Source organism: Dermacentor silvarum, chromosome 7 (genome assembly GCF_013339745.2).
Source record: "Dermacentor silvarum isolate Dsil-2018 chromosome 7, BIME_Dsil_1.4, whole genome shotgun sequence".
Classification (NCBI taxonomy): domain Eukaryota; kingdom Metazoa; phylum Arthropoda; class Arachnida; order Ixodida; family Ixodidae; genus Dermacentor; species Dermacentor silvarum.
In genome coordinates, this window is record NC_051160.1 from 54237153 (window position 1) to 54246882 (window position 9730).

Below are 9730 nucleotides of genomic sequence, written 5' to 3' on the forward strand. Positions count from 1 at the left end.
AGAGGCTGTTCATATAGGTAGAATATCTCTAGACTTCATGCTAAAATTTTTACCGAGTAATATGTCATGAGTGTCTAGAATACGTGATTACGGTAATATCACTGTTTCCGTTGAAATTAGGGTGGTTTAGGCTAGGCTAAATTTGAAGTGGTTTCGAAACTAATTTCTTCAAAAGGAATACCGGTCACAACGTCCCGCTCCTACTCCCACCGTTTGTCAAAGACTTCCTTGCTGACTTGCGGTGAGGCCACCTACCTTGCTCACCGAACCTGGACCCGTATTCACAAAATGTTCCTACGCTAGAATTACCCGTAAGAGAAAATTTCGCCCAGTCCTGATGATAGACATATCATTAGAGAAAGCGGCCGGCAAATAGGAAATATCACTTACAAAGGCAGAGCTTCGTGAATTCGGTCCCTGGTGTTTAACGACGAATTTCGTTTTCCTGCCGGTCAACAGACGGCCTACAGCGAGACTTTATAGTTCGACAGTAGTCGGACGGTTCGGAAGACCGGTACGATTTGCGGAGAATCGCTCTTCTGACAAGTGGCCAGTTTCTGAGAAGGCGTTTGAAGCGATAACTGGAGCTTCTGCCCAAATCGCAAAACAACTGCATTGTGGGAACGGTCTTGCTATCGATGTATTGGTGACTTGCCGCCCAACGGTTGCCGATATCACTGCTCAGTCCAAAAGTCACTGCCGCTAATCTGTTCTTTTCCAGACGACTGGACTTCAGGAGACTGAATATAGGCGGAAGAAGTAAATACTGACAGGGAGTTCCCAGCACAGTGATAATTTCAAAAGCTAACATTGACCGTTGAATTTGTGAATACCAATGTTCATGTGATGCCGGGAAAACAAAAATTTAAATATTGCCCTATGCAGAACTTGAGCAGACGTTTCGACTTTTCAAAAAACTTGCTCCCATTTAGTGTACAACGACGTTCATCATCGGGCTCAAAGACGGCCGTTATCAAAATGTACCTAACCATATCATCAACAGGTCCCTTCATAGGGGCCAGCAGCGCTAAACAATACTGAAAGACCCTCATCCCAATTGCATTTCGGAGATACACATAGACGCTGACTGATATTACAAATACAGAATGGACCCAGCTCAGTGTCGTAAAAGAGAGATTAGGTTTTGGCGTTACACGATTTTTTTTTTTTTTGCACTGCCGGAGTGCTTCTTGATATGTCCGGTTGAAGATACTGTAAAGCTTAGCGTGATTTTTCTGTGCATTGGGGGCACGTTAAAGATCCCCTGGTGGTGAAAATTAATCCGGAGGGCCCCACTACGGGCTTGCCTCATAATCAAATGGTGGTTTTGGCACCAAAAAACAAACAAACAAACAAACAAACAAACCCAGAACTCAATTTTCACGTTTCTTGTGTTGTTACCATAATGTGCGAAATGGAGCTCACATTTAGTATACATATACTCATAGTGGTCTACTTAGGCAAGAAAAAAAAAAAGCCTGAATTTACTTCGTAAAGAAATAAGAAAGGTGTCGCACAAGGAGGCACTTAACCAACAATTGATAAGAAACATTTGAGATGGAAAGGAATCGTCATTGTCTAACTGTCTGTATTTGTTTGCTTCATTACAGCAGAGGTCTGTAGTCAGGCTTTAGCAAACTTACTGTCCGTGTGTCTATCAAGCATAGATTTTTTACAGTTATGTCGAAGCATCATTAAGCAGTAGTTTCCGAGCGTAAAAGTGCTCGCTCGCTTGACGGCAACGAATGAAAACACCACGATGAAGCTTCAAAACGTCTTTACGGCAACAACCGTTAAGTTTGGAACGAGAGCATTTGCAAATAACAATTATACGAGAAAGCCCAGTACAGTGCGCAACTGGATATAGGCCGCCCAAATAAAAATTCGACTCTTCCAAAAAGCCCGCCCCCGCACTTAGTGGCTATGGCAATGCGTCGCTAAGCGCAAGGTCATTGGTTTGACTTCGGCCGCGGCGAACGTACTTAGATGGAGGGGAGGAGGGGGAGAAGTGAGAGCGCTCATGTGCTCAGATTTAGGTGCAGATTAAGGAACTCCAGGTGGTCAAAATTTATCCGCAGTCCGACACCCAGGCAGGGGTATTCGCCCAAATACCCGAACAACTCGCCGGATTATAAATAACGTTGTCGTTCGTTCCTTCGTCCCCCCCCCCCCACGGCATGCCTCAATAATAAGATCGTGGCTTGCCGCGTAAAACCCATAAATTTATTAAAACCATCGTCAAGAAACTCATCTGCGGGCAGTAGCCCTGAAAACACGGTACTATGAAAAAGGCAACGCAACTTCTGGGCGTGGCGCTGACGGCGCTCAGCTTCGTCACAGCGCGCGTAGAAGATAATTCCGGATGCGCCATTGTTAAGGTCCCGCTCGAGACAATATGTAGCCTTTCGTAGTATGCGCCACAGTGTTTCGAAATAAACAGGCCCCGTAAAAGATAGCCTGTCAGGTGCGTCCTTCGGGTGGGGCGCGTTCACTGCTGTCTTCGCTCGAGCGTGGGTAGACTTCCTGGCAAGGTCATTCGTCAAAGCCCCGCTTGCGGCGACACAATATTACTCGCGCCCATTAGATTAATGTTGAGGCATGACAGGCGCATGATACATTCAGCGACGACCAGACTTTCGCCTAGAGCAAATTTAACAAAATGAATGCGAAGAAAGGTTTTTCGTTGAAAAAAGATTAACACGCAAAAAAATACCACCCTTTGACGCACAGTATTTGCAGTATTTGCGAAAGGTATATCCTAACTGTGAGCGTGATGGGACCCCGTCGCTAGAGCGAGTGCAAGGCGAAGCAAAAATTAAACGTGATCTTCAATTACCTCCTAAGAGAGAAAAAAAAAAACTATGTGAGAGAACAGACAGACAGTGAAAGCACAACATAATTTTATATTTTATTTTTGTCTAATAGCTGCCGTGGTTGCTTAGTGGCTGTGCATGGTGTTGGGCTGCTAAGAACAAGGTCGCGGGATCGAATCCCAGCCACGGCGGCCGCATTTATATAGATGGGGGCGAAATGCGAAAACACCCGTGTACTTAGATTTAGATGCACGTTAAAGAACCCCAGGTGGTCGAAATTATTCCGGAGTTCCCCCACTACGGCGTGCCTCATAATCACATCGTGGTTTTGGTGCGTAAAACCACATAATAGTTTTTTTTTTTAATTTCATACTGCTCGAGGATTACGTGCAGTACTGTTGCCCACCATAAGCGAGCGGTACCTTGAATAGGTAGCGTGAGGCACATACCAGCGGGAGCATGACACACCGCGTAGGCGGAGAGAACCGAAAGTGAATCCACTTTCGCCGCGTCATCCGCTGTGAAGCCGGAAAGGTTCCACTCCCGCCGGAAGAGTGACGGCGCCCGTTTCCGCCGGAGGCAGCGGCTGGTAAAGCGCGGATCGCTAGCCGCGCCAATTTGGTTGTATGCACTAAAACGATACGGGTGGATCATACAGTATTACGTAGCAAAGAGGATAGCTTCATTACTTCTACAGCGTAAAAGACGAAGGCTAAAGGGGCGCTGAAACGGCTGGATCGCGTGCTCGCTAACAACCGACGTATTCATGCTCGGAGCTTCCTCTCGCGCATGCTAATTAATGTGACGCATCATGAAAGCCTAATCTAACAACAGCAATCTGGCAACGAAGTAACGGAACGCCTCATAACTAAGCAGCCAATCGCCCAACAGAGCTTCTTCACTGTCCAGGAGCTTGTTGGACGTGTTAGCACGTGGGTCTATTCAGTGGGATGCCAGTGAACCAGAAGAGGAGACAGCAATATCCGAAAAGACGACACAGACAACGTTGAAGGTAGGGCGCTGTAGTATAGGTATAGGCGGTCAGAGACGTTTGCCGGACACTCGGGCTGCGCGACAAGCTTGAATTTCTGCTGTGCTAAAGCGTGGATCTTCTAATTCAATGGATGAGTGTGGATTCATCGCAAGAATCACTACACATCGCAACTCGGAACGTGAGGCTATGTGCCATGGCTTCGCTGGAAATGCGTCATTTTTTTCTCAAATATCGTATCGCGTAAGCTTTTCTGGCTGACTGTAGGTAAAACGATCTACGGTACGTATACAACCGGGAACGAGCGGCAGGTCAGACGTGAACGGGCGCATCTCAGGCGAGCCCGATGCGAGCAGGTTTGCGTTGACCGTACAGCCCTGTATGTCAGCTACGCGTGACGTGCCGTAGGACGACGCCGGAGTGTATGCAGCGCAGGGCGATAGTCTTTCAAATTACGGGAGCTTGAAGCTCGTCGCTGGCGCACGCTGCTTAAACGATGAGGCAAAAGAAGTTTAACCACGCGAAGATATAAAAAGTCGAGCGAATACTCACAGTGCGACTCGCGATGACACCGAAGAGAACAGCACAACAAGCCGGTCAGGTAGGAGCAGTACTAACACAAACACGCACGCACACACACTCACACACGCGTGCGAGGGAGAACGAGAGACTTAGTGGCGCCGACCGAGCAAAACAGGCGCAGACAGCACGAACGAGGAGTAAGCGAAGCAAACAAACGCAAGAAAAAAAAAACGCACTGCAATCTGGCGTCCTCAAGACGCCGTGGACGGTAGAAGGCGGCCCGGCTCGCAGCGTTGTTAGTACAGACGTACACCTACGAACATGACCCACAAAACGTGCAGAGAGCGACGGTGCTGTGCGCGCGTAGCAAGAGCGCTGGCGGATAACTCGCGGTGGTCGTGCCGGCGTCGGCGTGAGCGGAAAAAGGAAGGAAGCTGAGAGGAGGAAAGAAAATGAAAGGAAAGAGACAGAGAGAGAGTCGAATAACGGGCCGCACGGAAGACAAAAGGACAAAAGCTAGAGAGAGAGAGAGAGAGAGCGGCCAAACAACCGGCCACAGGTGAAGGAAACCACTTTCGCCGGGGCCATTTTACGTCAAGGAGAGATTCGTAGTAATGCGAGACTCACCCCCCGGCATTACGTCACTTTTCAATCGACGGAAGTTGAAAGGCCCGGCCGAAGTCTTGGTGGGCGAACCCGACTGTCTTCTCCTCATTCTCATCTGGTTGCCCTTACTCGCGCACGCCCTTTCCCCTGAGGGCTCACCTGCCATACGGGCATGCGGCGCACCTCTTCCGAGCTGGCCCGTGCCGTCACGCCGTCCGTGGAAGGGGAATGTCGAGATGATTGGTCTTGCATGCCTTCTAGCGAAGCGCCGGCTGCTGGCACTGTAGCTGGTGTGCGTAGCTTCGGAGAATTGAAACTGTTGAGCACGGGCCTTTTAATACGGGTGACGAATTTCCGCAGTTCTACCACTGCGCAGTCGGCTCCCCCCCCCCCCCCCCCTCCTGCGTTTGAATGACCTTTACAGCCAAACTGGTATAATTAGGTCTAGCTAAGAGGTCACTCATCCCAAACCCGCTTGTTTTGGACGGAAGGAGATTTATCACATAGCATTCGAAAGTAAAGGCAACTTCTCCCTCTTGAATTTGGCTCTCAAGTGCCTGCTGTGACTTTATTATTGTAACGTCTGAGTTTAATATTTTCTTTTGCGTGTTTGGGTAGTTCTTGTTCAGGGAGAACCAACAAAATTTGCCACGAATAGTTATTTTTTTTCTTGGAATAACTGCAGTCATTATTTTGTCAATGAGCACTTGAGTAGCAGCGCACAGGCACTGCCAAAATTTTCAACGTAACTACAAGAGGCTGCTAAAATTTTGAGGTGGCTTCCCCACCAATCTCCCGCTTTCGCGTCCCCCCCCCCCCCCCTTTTTTTTTTTTCGCACCATAATTTCGGTGTGAACCATAATGTGAATCTGAACTATTCACAACGCGTGAAGCGCAAACAACTTAAACACTCAACTTCACTGCCATTTTCAAAGGCTGCTTTGATCCAACCTTCAAAGCGTTCGGCGCCACCTGGCAAATACAATGGGCAATGGCGGAATGCATAATGAGGGTAATGATGGCCAACGTCGACGGCATCTCCTTTCAATAGAGATTGAGACAAAAACTTGGAGGACGCTTGAGCTTCGCCTTTAAGAGTGGAACGCGATTGCATTCAAAGACCCCGGACTGCTTCTAACGCTTCCCGTCAACTGCGCTTATGTAACCGTAATGTTTACTGGGAAATGCTGGCGGCGAACTCTATGCACGAAGGCGAGCTTTCAGGTAGAAACGCGACCTCTTGCGTGGGCCTATCTCGAAGGTTGTGCGCAGCCGCGGCAAAAAAATTACATAATTTTGAAGTATCTGTTGTTGTTTCGCCCTTTTAATATTTGAGTCTAAGAATATTTAACATAAAAGGCATGCCCTATCGGTGTTTTGTTTCATGACATTTCTTTGTGGGCTGTCATTCTAAAAATTCCAAATAATCACTTTGTCATGGTATGAGCAGCCCGCGGTGTCGGTGCCAGCGCCGACGCCGACGCTGGCACCGACACCGGGTTTTCTGCGACACGGAGCCTAACCCGTGTCGCCTAAGCTGTATGACCTATACTTGCGTGTTACAGAATCGTAATTCAGCTATATACATCTATCTGCTTTATCCAGTGAGATTACTTATTCCCGTGACAATCCTGTCTCCATTAGTTCTGTGTGTTCATTTCGACCAGTACTCCAATCGTCTCTTGCTAATCTCCAACTCTGACTGGTTAACGCGGCCATCCGCCTCTAAACCCAGCGTTTCTGGGTTTAAAATCTTCACTGTAGCTGCACACGACCACGCGCACGTTGTTAATCTCGTTCCACATAGGCTTAACCACCAAGTAAGTGGAATGTCTTTGCAAAAATCTTCCACATACTAAATGGAACTAACGTGGAAGGAATGTCCTTGAGTGCCTGCTCTTCCTTCGCTCGAGCTTCTCGCCGCTGATACTGCATATCACTCTCAATATCGACCCTGACACATAAGTTTCACTAACTGGAAAATCACAATCACGCTCCACGTAGATTCAACCAACTAGCGGGAATTTCCAAATTGATCTACTTTCTTAACGCAACTTGCGAGGAACTAGATTAAAAGTTAATTCGCCGGCATCTGACGGTGAGGTTGGAGTCGGCCCTAGTAGATGTGTCACGTCCGGAAGCCCCCGTGTTGCCGGCGCCGAGATAGTCGTATCAACGTGCCGGGTCGCGGCGAGCGAGTCGGATGCGTTGGCCACGCGTGAGCGCGCTGAGTGCATAGTGTGTGCCACACCGTCGCCGATGACACAGATGCCTAATGATTGCGGTAACTTGCATGGCTCCGGCCTCCGTCGTCGACCCCGGTGCGCCGAGTACGCGCGCGTTCTGACGGTCGTCAGCGAAACGCGTTTGCTTTCTCCCCGCATTGTACGATGTGTGCGGGAAGCTATATAATATGTGGCATGAGGTGCAAGGGGTCGTTTCCATGAAGTATTTTATGCACGGGTACTATGTTTGAGCACGGTCAGAGTCTCCTTAAGTGAGAGTATGTTGCAGCAGGCAAGTTTGTTGAGTGACGTACGTGAAAAGCGTCGCACACGCGTGCGACTCCTCTGACACCGACACACCTATATATATAGTCACGTAACTATACAGGGTGTCCCAGCTATCACGCAGCACGATTTAAAAAAAAAGAGGAAAGGTGTTACGCGAAGCAAACCTAGTGCGTATTGTTTCCAGTGTAGTGGAGTAGCCGCCAGTAATTCTTTCGTTACTGTGATTTAATTAGGTGGGGCGGCGGTGGTGAAACTTTATTTACAAAACGGGGTCCTGAAGGACACCAGACTGTTCGTCAAGCTGTAGAGGGCACCTCCCACGTCGGGACGGGGAGCCTTAGGATCTCCGCCACTTCGCGGGCCTTCTGGACAGCCCAGAGTTGGTCTTGGAGCTCGCTGCTCCTAAGAGCGCCGTCCCACTTGTTCTTGTCCTCCAGATAGGAGGCCTGCGTCGCGCATCCCCACAACATGTGTCCCAAGTTCACATGTCCACCACACTGTGCACAATTGAAAGTTCCGTCGTAGTCTGGGTCGATTCTGCTCATACGCCTAGGATTGGGGTACGAGTTCGTCTGTAGCAAGTGGAGAGTCACTGACTGCGCCCTGTTAAGTTCCTTGTTTGGAAGGGAGAATTCTCTACGTCCTAAATAAAAGTGCTTGATGAGCTCATTATATCTCTGAAGTTGGTCCTTAAAGGCCTTAGGAGGAGATGAGGGGGTCTGCAGGGGAGCGCGGCTGGCAAGTCCTCGCGCGGCCCTATGAGCGGATTCGTTAAGGTTCCGCCGTCCTTCCACGAAATCGCCCATATCGGCTGGGAACCAGACTATAGAGTGGAGACTAATGCATCTACCTTCCAGTAACTTAGAAACCTTCGCATCCACTACTCTCCTAGCAAAGGCGCGAGTAGCTGCCCTAGAATCGCTATAGATTACCGAGTGCTCTGGATCTAGCAGAGCGAGTGCAATGGCCATTTGTTCGGCTACCTCCGGATTCTTGGTATAAACAGAGAGTGCGTTGAAGACTCTTTCGTGGGCATCTATTATGGCTACCGAAAAAGCTTCGCGACTGGCCATCTGGGCGGCGTCTACCAAGGCAGCTTCTGTGGAATCCGTAGCAGCCTCGGCAAGAAGAGCCTTCGCGCGGGCGAGCCTTCTCCCTTGGTTAAAGACCGGGTGGACGTTCCTGGGCAAAGGACGAACCACAATCGCGTCCCTAATTTCTTTGCTAAGATGTCTGACGTTATCTTTTTCACGTTCAGTCAAAATGTCCATAGTGACCAGGATGTCCCTGCCATCTTTGGTGCCTGACAACCGGACGACCTGAGCTGTGGACTGAGCCTCAGCGATTTCAGCTAGAGTATTGTGAACTCCTAGTTTCGAAAAAAGCTCGGTGAATGCGTTCAACGGTAGCCCCAGGGCTACCTTGAAGACCCGACGGGTTGTGGTAGCGAGTCGTTTCTCTTCTATTTTTTCCCCAATCGAGCATAGCCGCAACATAAGTAACAGGACATAGGACGAAAGCGTGTATGAGCCTAATGGCACATTCCTCGCTCATACCTTTATTTCTATTGACAATGCGTCGAAACATTCGTAGAGCATTCTCCACTTTGCCAGTTATCTTTTGTATCATCAATCCATCGTATCTGTTACCCTCAATAGTCAGTCCTAGGGCTCTGATCGACCCTATACTTCAGGGATGCGGTTACCATTCATGTCAAGAGCACGATATGACGTCGACTATCTTGCTCCCAGCCCTTGGGTTTTCGTCCTGGCTTGGAAGGACGGTAAAAGAGCAATTCTGATTTCCTCGACGAGCATTTGAGGCCCGCTGGAGAGAGGCAGAGTTCCGTGGTCCTAATAGCTTCCTGCATTCGAGCCTCCAACTCTCCGTCGCTGCCTCCAGCGCTCCATAGAGTAACATCATCGGCATAAATGGTGTGTTCAACCCCTTCAATGTCCAACAATGCTTTTGGCCAGCTTGGCCATCACCAGCCTGAACAGGAAGGGAGACAATAGCGAGCCCTGTGGAGTGCCCCTGTCACCAAGCTCATAAAGTTCTGATTTTAAGTCGCCAATGTGCAAGGAAGCGGTTCTGCCTGCTCAGAAAAGATTGAATATAGCGGAAAAAACGATTTAATTAGGTAATTGTAATTATTTATCTAACTCGAGAAGTACTGTCCTAATTATCAAAGTGTCAATGAGAAGATTGTAGAGCAACATGAAAAACTCCCGATACAGCTTTCTGTTGCTCAATACGTGCTGCATAAATGTGTCTTTCTGAGCGTG

The 9730-nt window shown here is 48.8% G+C and overlaps 1 protein-coding gene across 4 annotated transcripts in view; it reads right to left on the reverse strand.

Annotated features, from left to right (window-relative positions):
* Positions 1-4729, reverse strand: part of LOC119458045 (protein Skeletor, isoforms B/C-like) — a 29087-nt gene extending 24358 nt beyond the window's left edge. For 2 of the 4 annotated variants that reach the window (XM_049670702.1, XM_049670701.1), the window contains exon 1: positions 4563-4729. The gene's annotated coding sequence lies outside the window, so the exon portion shown is untranslated. The other 2 variants (XM_037719843.2, XM_049670704.1) reach the window with 2 other exon arrangements.
* Positions 4730-9730: the final 5001 nt, after the last annotated feature.